The sequence below is a fragment of the Artibeus jamaicensis genome, unplaced genomic scaffold, assembly GCF_021234435.1.
Source record: "Artibeus jamaicensis isolate MK-2021 breed Jamaican fruit bat unplaced genomic scaffold, CSHL_Jam_final contig_240, whole genome shotgun sequence".
Lineage (NCBI taxonomy): Eukaryota > Metazoa > Chordata > Mammalia > Chiroptera > Phyllostomidae > Artibeus > Artibeus jamaicensis.
The window spans coordinates 17537919-17556241 of NW_026521506.1; the positions used below are offsets into that span (position 1 = coordinate 17537919).

General features: G+C 40.0%; 1 pseudogene; it reads left to right on the top strand.

Annotated features, from left to right (window-relative positions):
* Positions 1-1459: 1459 nt before the first annotated feature.
* LOC119043151 (AP-1 complex subunit beta-1-like) lies at positions 1460-9267 on the top strand (annotated as a pseudogene).
* The last annotated feature ends 9056 nt before the right edge of the window (positions 9268-18323 follow it).

An 18323-nucleotide genomic window follows, 5' to 3' on the forward strand; every position in this document is an offset into this window, starting at 1 on the left:
ATGTGTAGTTGCTTCTCATGTGCCCCCTACTGGGACATGGCCTGCAACCCAGGTATGTGCCCAGACTGGGAATCAAACTGGTGACCCTTTGCTTCATAATCCAGGGCTCAATTCACTGAGCCATACCAGCCAAGGAAATTTTTTTATTTAAATGTAATTGTTGGGGAAATTGAGCATTATTTTTCCAGTTGTACTGATATGAAATGTCAAGTACACTTAGATTCTTATAGGTGTTGAAATTCCTTTTTCTATAGCTTTTGTAATTCCCTTCCTATCTATTTTTCTGTCCATTTTCTAGAATAGCACCCTCCTAGCCTTAAATACAAAACAGCATCACAGACATTTTTGAGAACATCTTACACCGGGACAGTGTTTGAAGCAAGTCCCTTTTTTCATAGCATTTCCTGGAAAATTGTTTTAAACTAAATGCATGCTAGTTTTATAGCCTTCCATATCTCAATTTTTTTCCTGTTATCATTTATTTACTAAGGTTCCAAAGATTGATGATTTCACTTAGGCAATGCAAATGTCTTGGAAAATACTTTCTGTTTTCCTTCCTGTATGTATCCCTTTAATTCTGTGTTTTTCCAGAGCCCTTAACTTTGGGCTAAGGCAGATTGCAGTCAGCATCTGAATCTCCTAAAATGCTATAGTGTCTGCATTTTGCAACTCTGGTGCTGGGTAATCATGACACTCATGGTCTTCACCTGCCTCCCTGCATGTCTCTTGCACACAAGCATAGAGTTCTCATTGGTTTATGCCAGAGAACTTAATTTTTTAAAAAAAAAAGAGCCCTTTGAGTTGAGAGTTGGGGCCTTGGTGGGAAGTTCCCTCCTCGGTGATCACATTGCACCTCATTAAGTATTCTTTTCTGCCCCATTTTTTCCAGAAATGAGACTAGGGGTATGTCATGTTGGAGGACTGCTAAGAATAGTATAGCTTCCTCTGGACCTGCCCCATGATTCTCCTAGACATTTCAACCCAGACATGTGTTTGTTCCAATTGACTGAGTTTCTGTCATCTGAGGGATAAGTTTAAAGTAATTCAAATCTGAAGCTTAGTGGTTGGCTTGAACCCAGCTTCCAGCAACACTCTCAACAATTGAAAGTACTTCCAGCCATTCATGTCTCCTTCTCTCTCTTCCTTTCCCTATAACTTTCCTGGATAGGAGAAATGGATAATATAATGACTTTTCCTGTCTGACTTCAACCAGGGAAGAGCTAAAAGGGGATCAGTTGTTTCCAGGAGATATGAAAAGTATATGTGTATGTGTATGTGTGTGTGGTGGGCTAGGGACAGAAAGGAGACAATGCAAATCAGTCTAAGATTTTTCTGTCTACTGAACATACAGGAAACCATTACTACACCACTCAGGCTGTGCTCTCTGGCTGCTACCACCAACCCCACCCTTGCCTCTGGTATACATTAAAGAGCCAACACCACAACCAATAACAAAGGAGAAATTTTTGAATTAAAAACTGAACTCAATGAAAAGAAAGAAGAGGAAGGAGGCTGTGAAGCAAGTGACTGTTGCTATGACTGTGGGGAAGGATATTAGCTCCCTCTTTCCAGATGTAGTGAATTATATGCAGTCTGACAACCTGGAAGTAAAGAATATTTGTATATCTTTACTTGATAAACTATGCCAAGAGTCAGCCAGACACAGCCATCATGGACAACAGCAGCTTTGTAAAGTACTGTGAAGATCGCAATTTTCTAATTCGAGCCTTGGCAATCAGAACCATGGGGTGAATCTGTGTGGACAAGTTTATAGAATATCTCTGTGAGCCTCTCTGCAAGTGTTTCAAAGATGAATCCCTATTTTTGGAAACAGCAGCTGTCTGCTTGGCAAAACTCCATGATATCAATGCCCAAATGGTGGAAGATCAGGGATTTCTGGATTATCTGCAGGACCTCGTGGAAAATTCAAAACCAACGATGGTAGCTAATGTTGTACATTATCTGAAATCACTGAATCTTACCCAAACAGCAACTTACTCGATTTGAACCTACAAAAACATTCATAAGCTGCTGACAGCCCTGAATGAGTACATGAAATGAGGTGAGATTTTCATCTTGGACTGCCTCTCTAATTAGAACCCTAAAGGTGACTGGGATATTCAGAACATCTGTGAGCAGGTCACTCCTGGGCTATCTCATGCCAACTCAGCAGTGGTGCTTCCAGCAGTAAAAGTCCTAATGAAACTTCTAGAATTGTTTCCCAAAGACTCTACCTACTACAATATGCTGCTGAAGAAGTTAGCCCCTCCACCTGTCACTTTGTAGTCTCAGAGCCAGAGGTGTAGTACATTGCCCCGAGGAATCAACCTAATTGTCCATAAAAGGCCTGAAATCTTAAAGCAGGAAATCAAAGACTTCTTTGTGAAGTATAATGATCTCATGTATGTTAAACTAGAGAAGTTGGACATCATGATTTGAATGGCATGCCAAACCACTATTGCTAAGGTTCTGGCAGAACTGAAGGAATATGCTGCAAAGGTTGATGTTGACTTTGTTTGCAAAGTTGTGTGGGGCATTAGACAGTGTGCCATCAAGGTGAAGAAATCTGCAGAATGTTGTGTAAGCACACTGCCTGAGATCAAGCAGACCAAAGTAAATTATATGGTCAAGATGCAATTGTTGTTATTAGGGACATCTTCTGCAAGTACCCCAATAAATATGAAAGTATCATTGCTACTCTGTGTGAGAACTTAGATTCATTGGATGAATCAGATGCTCAAGCAGCTATGATTTGGATTGAGGGAGAATATTATGAACAAATTGACAATGCAGATGAGTTGCTAGAGAGCTTCCTGAAGGGTTTTCATGATGAGAGCACCCAGGTGCAGCTCGCTCTGCTTACTTCCATAATGAAGCTACTTCTTAAGAAACCATCAGAAACACAGGATCTGGTAAACAAGGTCTTCAGTTTGGCAACACAAAATTAGGATAATGCTGACTTTCAAGATAGGGGCTGTATTTATTGGTGGCTTCTTTCACCAGTTGCCGGCACAACAAAAGAAGTAGTCTTGTCTGAGAAGCCATGATCTCTGAGAAGACAGAACTTATTGAACCAACTCTGCTGGATGAGCTAATCTGCCACATTAGTTCTTTGGCCTCTGTGCACCACAAGCCTCCCAATGCTTTTGTGGCAGGAAGTCATAGAATCCATTGCAAACACTTTGCCAATACATTATATGAGCATTGAGTGCAGGTGACAGCATTGTTGGCACCACCACTGCCACCAACCTGGAGCAGCCTTAAGTTATTCCCTCTCAAGGTGAACTTCTGGGGGACTTTAAAAATCTTTATTGTGGGGTGCTTTATCAAATTTAAATTTTTATTTTAGATTTATTTATTTTATTTTACCATTCTTCAAGTACAGTTATCTATCCTTTCCCACATCCACTCCCCTCCACCCCAGCCATCCCACCTACATCTTCTGATTCCACCCCCCCTTGGTGTTGTCCATGTGTCATTTATAGTTGTTCCTGAAAACTCTTCCTCCTTTCCCCCACATTATCCCCTCCCACCTCCCCTCTGGTTACTGTCAGTTTGTTTTAATTTCAATGTCTCTGGTTATATTTTGCTTGCTTGTTGTTTTGTTGATTAGACTCCACTTATACGTGAGATCATATGGTATTTGTCTTTCACTAACTGGCTTATTTCACCTAGCATAATATTTCAGTTCCATCCATGCTGTCCCAAAGGGTCAGAGCTCCTTCTTTCTTTCTGCTGCTTAGTATTCCATTGTGTAAATGTACCATGGTTTTTTGATTTATTCATTTACTGATGGGCACTTGGGTTGCTTCCAGCCCTTGGCTATTGTAAATTGTGCTGCTATAAACATTGGGGTGCATAGGTTCTTTTCAATTAGTGTTTGAGCATTCTTAGGATATAATCTTAACAGTGGAATTGCCCGGTCAAAAGGCAGTTCCATGTTTAGCTTTTTGAGGAAATTCCATACTATCTTTCATCAGTGGCTACAACACTGCACTCCCACAAACAGTGCACTAGGGTTCCCTTTTCTCCACATCCTCTCCATCACTTGTTTTTCTTGATTTCTTTATGATGGCCATTCTGACTGGTGTGAAGTGGTATCTCATTGTGGTTTTAATTTGTATCTCTCTCATGGCTAGTGATGCTGAGCATCCTTTCAAATGTCTGTGGGCCCTCTGTCTGTCCTTTTTGGAGAAGTGTCTGTTTGGGTCTTTTGCCCATTTTTTAATTGGGTTGTTTGTTTTCCTGGAGTGAATTTGTGGGAGTTCTTTATATATTTTGGAGATTAAGCCCTTGTCCAAGGTATCATTGGCAAATATGTTTTCCCACATGTTTGGTTCTCTTTTTGTTTTAACGTTTTTTTTTTTCAAACCGTGCAGACGATTTTTAATTTGATGAATCCCATTTGTTTATTCTTTCCTTTATGTCCCTTTCTCTGGGGGACATATCAGTGAAAATATTGCTCTGTGGAATATCTGAGATTTTCTTGCTTATGTTCTCCTCTAGGATTTTTCTGGTGTCACAACTTGTATTTAAGTCTTTTATCCACCTTGAATTTATTTTTGTGTATGGTGTAAGTTCGTAATCGACGTTCATTTTTTTTTTTTTACATGGAGCTGTGTGGCTCTCCCAACACCATTTGTTGAAGAGGCTATTTTTACTCCATTTTATGCTTCTGCCCTGTTTGTCAAATATTAATTGACCATAGAGACTTAGGTTTATTTTGGGGCTCTCTATTCTATTCCATTGATCTATGTGTCTGTTCTTATGCCAGTACCAGGCTCTTTGGATGACAGTGGCCTTGTAATACAGTTTGATATAAGGCATTGTGATCCCTCCTACTATGTTCTTTCTCAAAATTGCTGCATTTATTTGGGATCGTCTATGTTGCTATATAAGTTTTTGAAATATTTCCTCTATATCTGTGAAATATATCATTGGTACTTTATTTTTTAATATACTTTATTGATTATGCTGTTATAGTTGTCCCATTTTCCCCCTTTTATTCCCCTCTGCCCAGCATACACCATCCCACCCACATTCCCCCCTTTTACTTCATGTCCATGGGTGGTACATATAAGATCTTTTTGTTCTCAATTTCCTATACTATTCTTAACCTACCCTTGTCTATTTTATACCTATCATTTATGCTACTTAGTCTCTGTACCCTTTCCCCCTCTCTCCCTGTTCCACTCTCCCACTGATAACCCTCCATGTGATCTCCATTTCTGTGAATCTGTTCCTATTGTAGTTGTTTGCTTAGTTTGTTTTGTGTGGTTTTTTTTAGGTTCTGTTGTTAACAGCTGTGAATTTGTTGTCCATTTACTGTTCATATTATTTATCTTCTTTTTCTTAGATAAATTCCTTTAACATTTCATATAAAAAGGGCTGGGTATTGGTGAACTCCGTTAACGTGACCTTATTGGGAAGCACTTTATCTACTCTTCTATTACAAATGATAGCTTTGCCGGATAGAGTAATCTTGGATGTAGGTCCTTGCCTTTCATGACTTGGAATACTTCTTTCCAGCCTCTTCTTGCCTGTAAGGTTTCTTTTGAGAAATCAGATGATAGTCTAACGGGAACTCCTTTGTAGTAACTCTCTCCTTTCCTCTTGCTACTTTTAAGATTCTCTCCTCTTTAATCTTGGGTAACTTAATTATGATGTACCTTGGTGTGTTCCCCCTTGGGTCCAACTTCTTTGGGTCTGTCTGAGCTTCCTCAACTTTCTGAAAGTTTATTTCCTTTACTAGATTGGGGAAGTTCTCCATTATTTTTTTAAATAAATTTTTCATTTTTTGCTCTGCCTCTTCTGCTCTGGCACCCCTCTGATTCAGATGTTGGAACGTTTAAAGATGTTCTTGAGGTTCCTAAGCTTCTCCTCATTTTTTTGAATTTTTGTTTCTTCATTCTGTTCTGGTTGAATGGATCTCTAAACTATTGTTTTGAGTCCTGGTTTCCTTACTGTCACTGTCAGTTCCCTGTAGTTTTTTCTTAATTTCACATAATGCAATCTTCATTGCTGCCTGTGTCTTTTTTATGCTGTTGAAGTGCCCATTGAGTTCCCAGAGCATCCTGATAACCAGTGTTTTGAACTCTGCATCTGATAGGTTGGCTATCTCTTTGTCACTTAGCTGTATTTTTTCTGGAGCTTTAAAATATTCTTTCATTTGGGCCATTTTTTTTTATCTCAGTGCCTGTTAAATATAAGAGGAGGAGCCTTAGGTGTTCACCAGAGTGGGGCAACCCATTTTGCCATGTTGAGATTCTGTATGTGGGGGAGGCATTCGAGGAAACAGTTCCACTTGCTCTACTCTCTGCTGGTTTTCCGTCACTTCCCCAGCTACCCACAGTTAAATTGAACCCTTCTGGTGCTGATTCCCAGGTGGGTGGGCTTATGTACATTCTAGGATCCTGTGGGTCTCTCCAACAAACTCTCCTGTGAGGCTGGGAGTTTCTTCCACTGCAGCCTCAACCCCCACAGGTGTTTTCAGTCAGAGGTTTTGAGGTTTTATTTCCCCATACCCGAATCCTGGGTTGTGTGGTCTGTCTCACTCCCTAGTTGTTCCTTCCAATTTATCTGCACATGAATGTGGGACTGCCTGGTCCATAATATCATTGGTACTTTAATAGGGATTGCATTGAATCTATAAATTGCTTTGGGTAGTATGAACATCTTGATGATGTTAATTCTTCCTACTGTTGAACATGGTACATGCTTCCATTTGTTTGTGTCTTCCTTTTAATCTCTTTCTTCAGTGTTGTATACTTTTCTGAGTACAGGTCTTTTACCTCCGTGGTTAGGTTTATTCCTAGGTACTTTATTTTTCTTCTTGCTATATCAAATGGAATTTTTTTCCTTATTTCTGTTCCTGATATTTCATTGTTAGTGTACAAAAATGCCTTTGGGTTTTTAATATTAACTTGTATCCTGCTGTTGTGCCAGATTCACTTATTAGGTCAAGTAGTTTTTTGGTGGAGTCTATAGGATTTTCTATGTACACTATCATGTCATCTGCAAACAATCACTGTTTTGTTTCCTCCTTTCCAATTTGGATGCCCTTTACTTCTTTTTCTTGTCTGATTGCTGTGGTTAAGATTTCCAATTCTATGTTGAATAGAAGTGGTGAAAGCAGACATCCTTGTCTTGTTCCTGATCTTAGTGGGAAAGCTTTTAGTTTTTGCCCATTGAGTATGATGTTGGCTGTAGGTCTCTCGCATATGGCCTTTATTATGTTGAGGAATGCTCCTTCTAGTCCCACTTTGCTGAGTGTTTTTATCATAAATGGGTGCTGTACCTTATCAAATGTTTTTTCCACATCTATTGATATGATCATGTGATTTTTTGTATTTCCTTTTGTTCATGTGATGCATTAAGTTAATTGAGTTGCAAATATTGTACCATCCTTGCATCCCTGGGATGAATCCCACTTGGTCATGGTGCATGATCTTTTTCATGTATTGCTGGATGTAGTTTGCCTATATTGTGTTGAGGATTTTAGCATCTAAGTTCATCAGCAATATTGGCATGTAGTTTTCTTTCTTTGTCTTTATTTGGTTTTGGCAGTAGGATGATGCTGGCATCATAAAAAGAGTTTGGGAGTCTTCTTTGTTCTTGGATTTTTTGGAATAGTCTGTGAAGGATAGGGGTTAGCTTTTCCTTAAGTGTTTTGTAAAATTGTCCCGTGAAACCATCCAGTCCAGGGCTTTTGTGTGTTGGGAGTTTATTGATGACTACTTTGATACCATCAGCTGTTCAGGCTTTCTGCTTCTTCTTCATTTGTTTTTTTTTTTAATTACTTTATTGTTGTTCAATTACAGTTGTCTGCATTTTCCCACCACCACTCTCCCCCACCTAAGCCAACCCCCCCTTTCTCCCTTGCTTCCACCCTCCCCCTTGGTTTTGTCCATGTGTTCTTTATAGTAGTTCTTGAAAACCCTTCCCCCCAGTGTCCCCTCCCTCCTCCCCTCTGGCTATTGTTAGATTGTTCTTAACTTCAATGTCTCTGGTTATATTTTGTTTGCTTTTTTCTTTTGTTGATTATGTTCCAGTTAAATGCAAGATTATATTTTTCTAGAAATTTGTGCATTTCACCCAGTTTTTGACATTTCTTGGCATACACTTTTTGTAATTTCTTACAATCCTCTGTATTTCTGTGGTATCAGTTGTAATCTCTCCTCTTTTATTTTAGATTGTGTTTATTTGAGTTCTCTCTCTTTTTTTCTTGATGAGTCTGCTTAAAGTTTTGTTTATTTTATGTATCTTTTCAAAGAACCTACTCCTGGATTTATTGATCCTTAGAATTGTGCTTTTAGACTTTTGAAATATTAACTTTGGTCTTCCAGTCAATGTGCCACAGGTAACTTCCAGACATGTGTGAGCAGTGGATCTCTAGAGGGAAGGATTGGATAGTCTGCTTGGCAATGACTGTGGTAGTAATTTTGGAGGAAGTCTGTTAGTGAGACAGCCCTTCATCACATCATAAGTGCCTGCAACCTTTGCACCTACTCCTGTTTTGATCAGCAGTGGTCTCAACGATCAATTTGAACTCTCTACAGGGATAAGCATAGCACATAGTTCCCCAGGCTGTTTGGCTGCCTGTAGTAAAGGCTAAAGGCTTGGAGATTTCTTGAACATTTACTCATAGTCAGGAGCACATCTATATGGAAATGAACTTCACCAATAAAGCTTTATAGCACATGGCAGAATTTGCAATCCAGTTTAACGAGAAAAGCTTTCATGTCATTTTCAGCATTCCTCTAGCCATCCATACACCACTGATGCCAATCCAGAGCATTGATTTCTCCCTGTGTTCAACACCTTCTACCCACTCATAAAGATGGAATCTCTGAATATCCTGCAGACAGCTGTAAAAAACAATTTTGATAACTTCTACTTTAGCTTTCCTCATCCTACTCATTGTGTTTTTTGTAGAACATGGCAAAATGGAGTGCCAGGTCTTCCTCACAACTTGAAAGGATATTCCCAAATGAAAATGAACTTCAGTTTCAGGTTAAGGAATATCATTTAAATGCCAACACTGTTTCCATCAAGTTGCAAAACAACATTTATCCTATTGCCAAGACGTATGTGGAAGGGCAGGGCATGCTCTACTAATCTCTGAAGTTTGCTAATGGCATTTGGATTTTGGCTGAGCTATGTATCTATCCAGAAAACCCCAATTATATGCTCTTGCTGAAGTTTAGAGCTCCTGAAGTCTCTCAATACATCCATCAGGTCTACAACAGCATTTTGAAAAATGAATAGACTGGTCTGTTTCCCTCCAGCCACCCTGTGATTGGTGCAAGAAAAAGACTCTTAACTGGAAGAAACTATATTGCAGTATAGAATCTGACCTTAAATACACTGAGGCCATCCACCAAGGTAGTGGCTAATCTAACCTGTGCTAAATTAGAGCACGACCTATTAGACATTATTTTTTAAATCCTCATCTGAGGATATGTTTATTGATTTTAGAGAGAGAGGAAGGGGGAGAGAGAGAGACACAGAGAGAGAGACACTCATGTGATAGAAAAACATCCTATATTTGCCCCTCTCAAGTGCCCTGAATGGATCAATTTCTCAGTTTCCTAGTGTATTTTTAAGCTTATTGAAAACAAGGGTCATATTTTGTCCTTATGTGATCTGCTGAACACTGGGCACATAGTAGACACCCAATACATGTTCAATGACTACATGAATGAATGAAAATAGTAGACAATTTACTACTAGATTGTAGAATTTTAGACATAAGTATTATAGGGTTTTAGATAGTCAATTACTATGGATTAGGATACTCTACCTTTAGTAAGGTGTTTATTGTCTAGTAACCTCTCAATTAAGGTTTTTATTTTAACCATGAATCACTAGTTGCAAGGAACAAACACTCACCCAACCTAGCACAAAAGAAGAAAAATTTAACTCTGAACGGTGTGGCTCAGTGGGTTGGGCATTGTCCCATGGACCAAAAGGTTGCCAGTTTGATTCCCAGTCAGGGCACATAGCTGGGTTATGAGAGAGACAACTGATCGATGTTTCTCTCACACATTGATGTTTCTCTCCCTCTCTTTCTCCCTCTTTTTCCCTCTCTCTAAAAATAAATAAATGAAATACTTTTAAAAAGAAGAGTTTATTAAAAATTAATGATACAGATGAGAAGGGGGAAGATGGCGTCCGAGTAAGAGGGAGCGGATTCTAGCTCCCGCACTTGCGGGTGAAAATCCTGGCAGATCTATAGAAAAGCAGCGCACCAATCCATCAGTTATCCAGCATTTGTGAAACTAAAAGAACAGAGACTCTGTTGGACGCTGAAACACCAGAAAGCGGCAGGTCAGTGGGGCTTTGGGGACCCGTTTAAAGACAAAGCAGCGGCGGGGGCTGGTGCCCCAGGCCAGGTGGCCCCGGTGCTGCATCTACAGCCGGGGTCCAGAACCATCGGTCTGAGACCAACACCAGAGAGGTCTACCACAGGAGCTTGGGCACCCAGCGGCTCCAGTGGCCACCAGCGTGGGCCAGCAGCTCCCCTGCTTCATGTATAAGCAAAACTGGACAACACCAGGTAGAGACCTGTCTGCTTGCCGGCTTGCATTTTTGGGGAGGGGTACAAAGACACAGGGCCCGGTTCAACTGCAGACTCTGTGATTGCAAGCCTGGGAGGAATCCAGAGACGCATTAGCCTCACGGGTTTGGTTGGGGACTGAGAAGGAATGAGAGACAGGATGTCCGGAAAGTTTTGTTTTGTTTTGTTTTATTGAAAGTGGACTGAGGTGTTCTCCTGCCAAGGCAGATTGGCTTGTTTCCTATCCGGCCTGGCAGCGAGCCAGGGGAAAAGTGGAAGCTTTTGGGGACTAGCCACACAAATGGGAAGCGCCCTGCCAGTTACTCCGGGTCCCAGAAGGTCTGTTGGAAGCGGAGGCCTCTGAGCCAACTCCAGGGGACTGGGAAGCCCGCTGCCGCTGCCGGTTACGCCAGTCCCAGAAGGAGAGCTCGCGGCGCAGAGAGTTCAGAGAGGCGCCACAGGACAAAGACGCTCCCTGACGGTTTCCTGCTCGCACCCATAGACGGACTCTGGCGCGCACTGGCGCAGGGTTCTTTGAACCGGGGCTACTGGTCCTAGCGCCAGACGGTTTCGCGCGGGGGGGGGGCGCAGAGAACTCTAGGCTGACGCCACTAGGGTCGGGAGGTGCTGGGGCTGGTGCGGACCGGGAAGGGTTCGGGGCCGGGCCGGCGCGGGACCGGGAAGCGCTGGTTGCCCAGTCCCGGACAGCCCGGGAGTGTGCCCGAGGTTGGCCAGGGGACCCAGACAAACACAGGAGCAGAAGGGATACACACCACGCAGCGTGCCATGACGAGCACACAGAGTTTTTAGGTCTGCGCCCAGTCCTCAGATCGGCTCCCGGCTTCCAGTCTCCCCCCCTCAGACTATCTGGAAGCCCGGGACGCTGAGGGGTCCTGGGAAAAGAGCTGAGACCCTCAACCCCCTCCCTTTCCGGCCAAGCAAGGGGGGGCCAGGAGACTTGTTTGATAGAGTTTACAGAGAGGGTGCGGAGGACAAAGGGCCCCAACCAAAGACTCTGTGGCTGCCAGCCCAGGAGAACTCAGAGGTGCAGCCTGGGGCACTGAATCCGGTAGACTCTGGGAAGGGAGCCCTGCGAGAAAGTCCTAGCTCCCCATTGTAGGGAGCTGGGGGAGAGGCGCCAAGTGTCTGGATCCTGAGAGGGGCTGGCTGAAAAAAAAAAAAATCACGACAATCGACCCTCAGCCAACTGCAACCAGAAAAACCGGTTCGGCTAGTTTGAAGCCAACAAGTGACATTCCTTTTTCTGAGGGTTTTTTTTTTTTTTTTTGAGAGATTATTTTGGTGCGTTTTTTTGTTTTTTTTTCTTTTCTTTTCTTTATTTTATTTTTATTCTTTCTTTTTTCTTTATTTACCTTTCTCCCCTCTCCATTCCTTTTCTTTATCTTTTTGCTTTTTTAAAGTAATCTGATATCCCTTTTAAACCTTATTACTGTTTCTTCTTTCCATACTTTTGTCCTCTTTTCCCGGATTTCCTGTTTTATTTCTTTTTCTTTTCTTTCTAAACTTATTGCTCTTACATTCCCCTACCATTTTTTCTTTCTTCCTTTTATTTCTTTCCTTATCATTTCTTTCTTTTACCCACAAGAGTCACAATCAACTTGAAAATATAAAAAGACCAGAGCTGGACCCATAGAAGAGGCCTCCCAATAGTAGAATCAGAGAGACAAATTGCACATTGTTCTAGGAGAGAAGCCACAAGTTGCTGCATATTTGAGTAGGTGGAAGCAGAGAACAACAGGATAACCAAAAGAGGCTGCACCATTGAAATTCACAGGCATTCCACCACAAAAGTTCATACCATAAACCCAGGGTGTCAAAACAGATTAATCTAAGAAGCTGAGGCTAACAAGAAGAGTCTCACAAACAATGGGAAGACAAAGAAACAATCCCCAAATGAAAGGAAAGGAGGAATCCTCAGAAAGAATGCTAGATGAAACAGAGGCAAGTCAACTATCAGATACTGAATTCAAAGCACTGGTGATCAGGAAGTTCAAAGAGCTCACAATCAGCTACCAGAAACTACAGGGAAGTTACAATGATCTCACTGTGAACTATATCAACATGAAAAAGGAAATGGAAATTATTAGCAAGGGCCAAGAGGAAATGAAGAATACAATTTCTGAATTAAAAAACACAGTGGAAAGCATTAAAAATAGGGTGGATGAAACAGAAGATCGGATTAGTGAATTGGAGGACAAAGTAGAAAGCATCTCACAGAAAGAACAGGAAAGGGAAAAGAGGCTCAGAAAGAATGAAGAGAGATTAAGAGAAATGCAAGACAATATGAAACGTAATAATATCCGAATAATAGGAATACCAGAAGGAGAAGAAGAAGAACAAGGGATAGAAAACATATTTGAAAGAGTAAAGAGAGAAAATTTCCCTAATTTGACAAAAGAAAAAGTCACACAAATCCAGGAATCTCACAGAGTCCCATTCAAGAGGAACCCAAAGAGGCCCACTTCAAGACACATCATCATTAAAATGGCAAACTTCCAAGACAAAGAGAGAATCTTAAAGGCAGCAAGGGAGAAAAAAGAAATAACATACAAGGGCATCCCAATAAGGTTAGCCACTGACTTCTCAATGGAAACACTCCAAGCAAGAAGAGATTGGCAAGAAATATTCCAAGTAATGAGAAACAGAGGCCTACAACCAAGGCTACTTTACCCAGCAAGGCTCTCAATCAAGATAGAAGGCCAAATAAAGAGCTTCCAAGACAAAAGAAGTCTAAAAGAATTTGCTGCCACCAAGCCAGCTCTACAAGAAATACTAAAAGGTCTGCTTTAAGGAAAGGAAGGAAAAGAGACAGACAGAGAGGAACACAGGTACAAAAATGGCAATGAATAAGTACCTATCAATAATATCCTTAAATGTAAATGGATTAAATGCTCCAATCAAAAGACACAGAATAGCGTCATGGATAAGAAAGTATGACCCACACATATGCTGCCTACAAGAGACCCACCTCAGGACAAAAGACCATCACAAACTAAAAATCAAAGGATGGAAACAAATTTTCCAAGCAAATGGACAAGAAAAAAAAGCTAGGGTAGCAATTCTCATATCAGACAAAATAGACTTCAAAAAAAGAGCCATAAAGAGTGACCCAGAAGGTCACTTCATAATACTCAAGGGAAGAATCCACCAAGAAGACATTAACATCATAAATATATACGCACCCAACATAGGAGCACCAAAATATATAAGGAAAATCTTAGAGGAATTCAAGAAAGATATAGACAGCAACACAATTATAGTGGGGGATTTTAACACCCCACTATCAAAAATGGACAGATCTTCCAAACAAAATATCAACAAAGACATTGCGGCATTAAACAACACCCTTGATGAAATGGACCTAACTGATATATACAGAGCTCTTCACCCCAAAGAAGCTAAATACACATTCTTTTCAAATGCACATGGTACATTCTCAAAGATAGATCACATGATAGGGCACAAAACAAGCCTCAACAAATTCAAGAATATTGAAATCATACCAAGCATTTTCTCTGACCATAAGGGACTGAAACTGGAAACCAACCCCAAAGGAAAAAACCCAAAACACCCAAAATCATGGAGACTGAACGGTATGCTATTAAACAATGAATGGGTCAAGAATGAAATTAGGGAAGAAATCAAAAAGTTTCTGGAAACAAATGAAAATGATCACACAACAACCCAAAACTTATGGGATACAGCCAAGGCAGTCCTGAGAGGGAAGTTTATAGCAATACAGACCTACCTAAAGAAAACAGAAACATTTCAAACAAATGAACTTACTCTACGCCTGCAAAAACTCGAGGAACAACAACAAAAACAGCCCAAAGCAAGTAGAAGGAAGGAAATAACCAAGATCAGAGCAGAACTAAATGACATAGAGACTAAAAGTACAATTCTAAAGATCAATGAATCCAGGAGTTGGTTCTTTGAAAAAATAAACAAAATAGACAAGCCTTTAAGTAGGCTCATCAAGAAAAGAAGGAGACGGACACAAATAAACACAATCAGAAATGAAAGAGGAGAGATTACAACTGACACCACAGAAATAGAGAGGATTGTAAGAAATTACTATGAAGAACTGTATGCCAAGAAATTTGAGAACCTAGGGGAAATGGACACATTTCTAGAAAAATATAATCTCCCAAAACTCAATGAAAAAGAAGTAGAACACCTGAATAGACCAATAACAGCAAAAGAAATTGAAGCAGTAATCAAAAAAACTCCCATCACACAAAAGCCCTGGACCAGATGGATTCACAGGAGAATTCTACAAAGCATTTAAGGAAGAGCTAACCCCCATTCTTCACAGACTATTCCAAAAAATCCAAAAGGATGGAAAACTCCCTAACTCCTTTTATGAAGCCAGCATCATCCTAATTCCAAAACCAGATAGAGATACAACAAAGAAAGAAAACTTCAGGCCAATATCGCTGATGAACATAGATGCTAAAATCCTCAACAAAATATTAGCAAATCGCATCCAACAATATATCCAAAAGATTATACACCATGACCAAGTGGGATTCATCCCAGGGATGCAAGGATGGTTCAACATTCGCAAAACAGTAAATGTAATTCATCACATAAACAAAAGCAAAGACAAAAACCACATGATCATATCAATAGACGCAGAAAAAGCTTTCAATAAAGTACAACACCCATTTATGATAAAAACACTCAGCAAAATGGGAATAGAGGGAACATTCCTCAATATAATAAAGGCCATGTATGAGAAACCTACAGCCAATATCATACTCAATGGACAAAAACTAAAAGCTTTTCCACTAAGATCAGGAACAAGACAAGGATGTCCACTTTCACCGCTCCTATTCAATATAGTATTAGAAGTTTTGGCCACAGCAATCAGGCAGGAAAAGGAAATAAAAGGCATCCAAATAGGAAAGGAGGAAACAAAATTGTCACTGTTTGCAGATGACATGATAGTGTACATGGAAAATCCTATAGACTCTACCCAAAAACTGCTCAAACTAATTAATGAATTTGGCAAAACAGCAGGATACAAAGTCAATATCCAGAAATCAAAGGCATTTTTGTATACAAACAACGAATCAGCAGAAGCAGAAATCAAGGAAAAAATCCCATTCGATATAGCAAAAAGAAAAATAAAATATCTCGGAATAAACCTAACCAAAGAGGTAAAAGACCTGTATGCAGAAAACTACACAGCACTGAAGAAAGAAATCAAGGAAGACACAAACAAATGGAAACATATACCGTGTTCATGGATTGGAAGAATTAACATCATCAAAATGTCCATACTACCCAAAGCAATATACAGATTCAATGCAATACCTATTAAAGTACCAATGGCGTATTTCACAGACATAGAACAAACACTTCAAAAATTTATATGGAATCATAAACGAGCCCGAATAGCAGCTGCTCTTTTGAGAAAGAAGAACAAAGTAGGAGGGATCACAATACCTGATATCAAACTGTATTACAAAGCCACTGTAATCAAAACAGCCTGGTACTGGCATAAAAACAGGCACATAGACCAATGGAACAGAACAGAGAGCCCAGAAATCAACCCAACTCTCTACAGTCAATTAATATTCGACAAAGGGGGCAGTAACATAAAATGGAGTAAAGATAGCCTCTTCAGCAAATGGTGTTGGGAGAACTGGACAGCTACGTGCAAAAAAATGAAACTTGAGCACCAACTTACACCATACACCAAAATAAATTCAAGGTGGATAAAAGACTTAAATATAAGCCATGACACCATTAAAGTCCTAGAGGAGAACATTGGCAAGAAAATCTCAGATATTCCATGCAGCAACATTTTTACGGATATGTGCCCTAGAGCAAGGAATATAAAGGAAAGAATAAACAAATGGTATCTTATCAAAATAAAAAGCTTCTGCATGGCTAAAGAAAACAGTATTAAATTAAAAAGACAACCAACTGTATGGGAAAACCTATTTGCCAATGATACCTCAGACAAAGGTTTAATCTCCAAAATATACAAAGAACTTACACGACTCCACTCTAGGAAGACATCGAACCCAATTAAAAAATGGGAAAAGGACTTGAACAGACACTTCTCTAAAGAGGACATACAGAATATCCAGAGACACATGAAGAGATGCTCAATATCATTAGCTATCAGAGAGATGCAAATTAAAACCACAATGAGATACCACTTTACACCAGTCAGGATGGCTATAATAGACAAAGCAACAAACAACAAATGTTGGAGAGGGTGTGGGGAAAAGGGGACCTTAGTTCACTGTTGGTGGGATTGTAGACTGGTACAACCATTATGGAAAACAGTATGGAATTTTCTCAGAAAAATAAAAATTGACCTGCCTTTTGACCCAGCAATTCCACTGCTAGGATTATACCCCAAGAATCCTAAAACATCAATTTCAAAGAACCTATGCACCACAATGTTCATAGCAGCACAATTTACAATAGCCAAGAGTTGGAAGCAACCTAGGTGCCCATCAGTAAATGAATGGATCAAGAAATTGTGGTACATATACACCATGGAATTTTATGCAGCAGAGAGAAAGAAGGAGCTACTACCTTTTGCAACAACATGGATGGAACTGGAAAGCATTATGCTGAGTGAAATAGGCCAGGCATTGAAGGACAAATACCATATGATCTCACCTTTGACAGGAAGCTAAAGAATAAAACAAACAAGCAAACAGAATAAAAACAAAGACGCTGAAATAGAGAACAAGTGGGCAGCGACCAGAGGGAGAGAGGGAAGGGAACTTAAGGGGGAAAAAGGGGGAGGGATTTTGAGGAACAAGTATGAATGACACAGAGATGAGGACTGGGGGGGGAATGGGAGGGAGGGGGGAGACCGGCGGGGGGGGGGGGGGAGAGAAAAAAATGTACTTGAAAAGTAACCAAATAAAAAAAAATTAAAAAAAAATTAATGATACAAATGGGAGGGAGGTGGGGAGGGCTGGGGGTGGGCTGGGATGGGAGTAAAAGGCAGAAAACTGTACTTGAACAAAAAATAAAATAAAATAAAATAAAATAAAATAAAATAAAATAAAATAAAATAAAATAAAATAAAATAAAATAAAATAAAATAAAATAAAATAAAATAAAATAAAATAAAATAAAATAAAATAAAATAAAATAAAAGACACAAGAGTTGTCACAGAACCCAAGGTCAGTAAACAAAGTAAGCCAGTCCCCATTGGAGCTGGAAAACTATAAAAATTGGACACTACATGGAATCTCAGTTTCTTTTCCATGGATTCTCTGATTTATCCTCTCTCACTGCACATCTGCTTTCTCAATCACTCAATTGGTTGTACATGTAGTATCATGGTCATCCTCAAATGGCTAAAAAGCTCCATTTTCTGGGGCCTTGTTTCTGTATTTCTAGAAAGAGGATTTTATTAGTCCATGTTGAATTAGGTGGGCTCAGTTTAATTAGTTAGAATGGATGGGTTCACTTGGTCAGCTTAGGCTTATATCTTCATCAGAGACTATAGGCGAGAAGCAGTTCTTAGAGGAAGAGCATATGAGTAAGCAGGCACCTTAAATTTGCCTACTAAATGTTTACTGCATCAAATAATAAGGAACATGTCTTAGAAGAAGGGGGTAAATACCTATTTGTTTTATGGGCATAGTAGGTAACCTTAAAGTCCAAGATCATCAAAACATGTATGGGCTGTAGGAGAATCTCATTTACCTGTGTCTATCAATCTTGCATGATACTTATAATGGGCTGGCCTTTGGAAAGAGC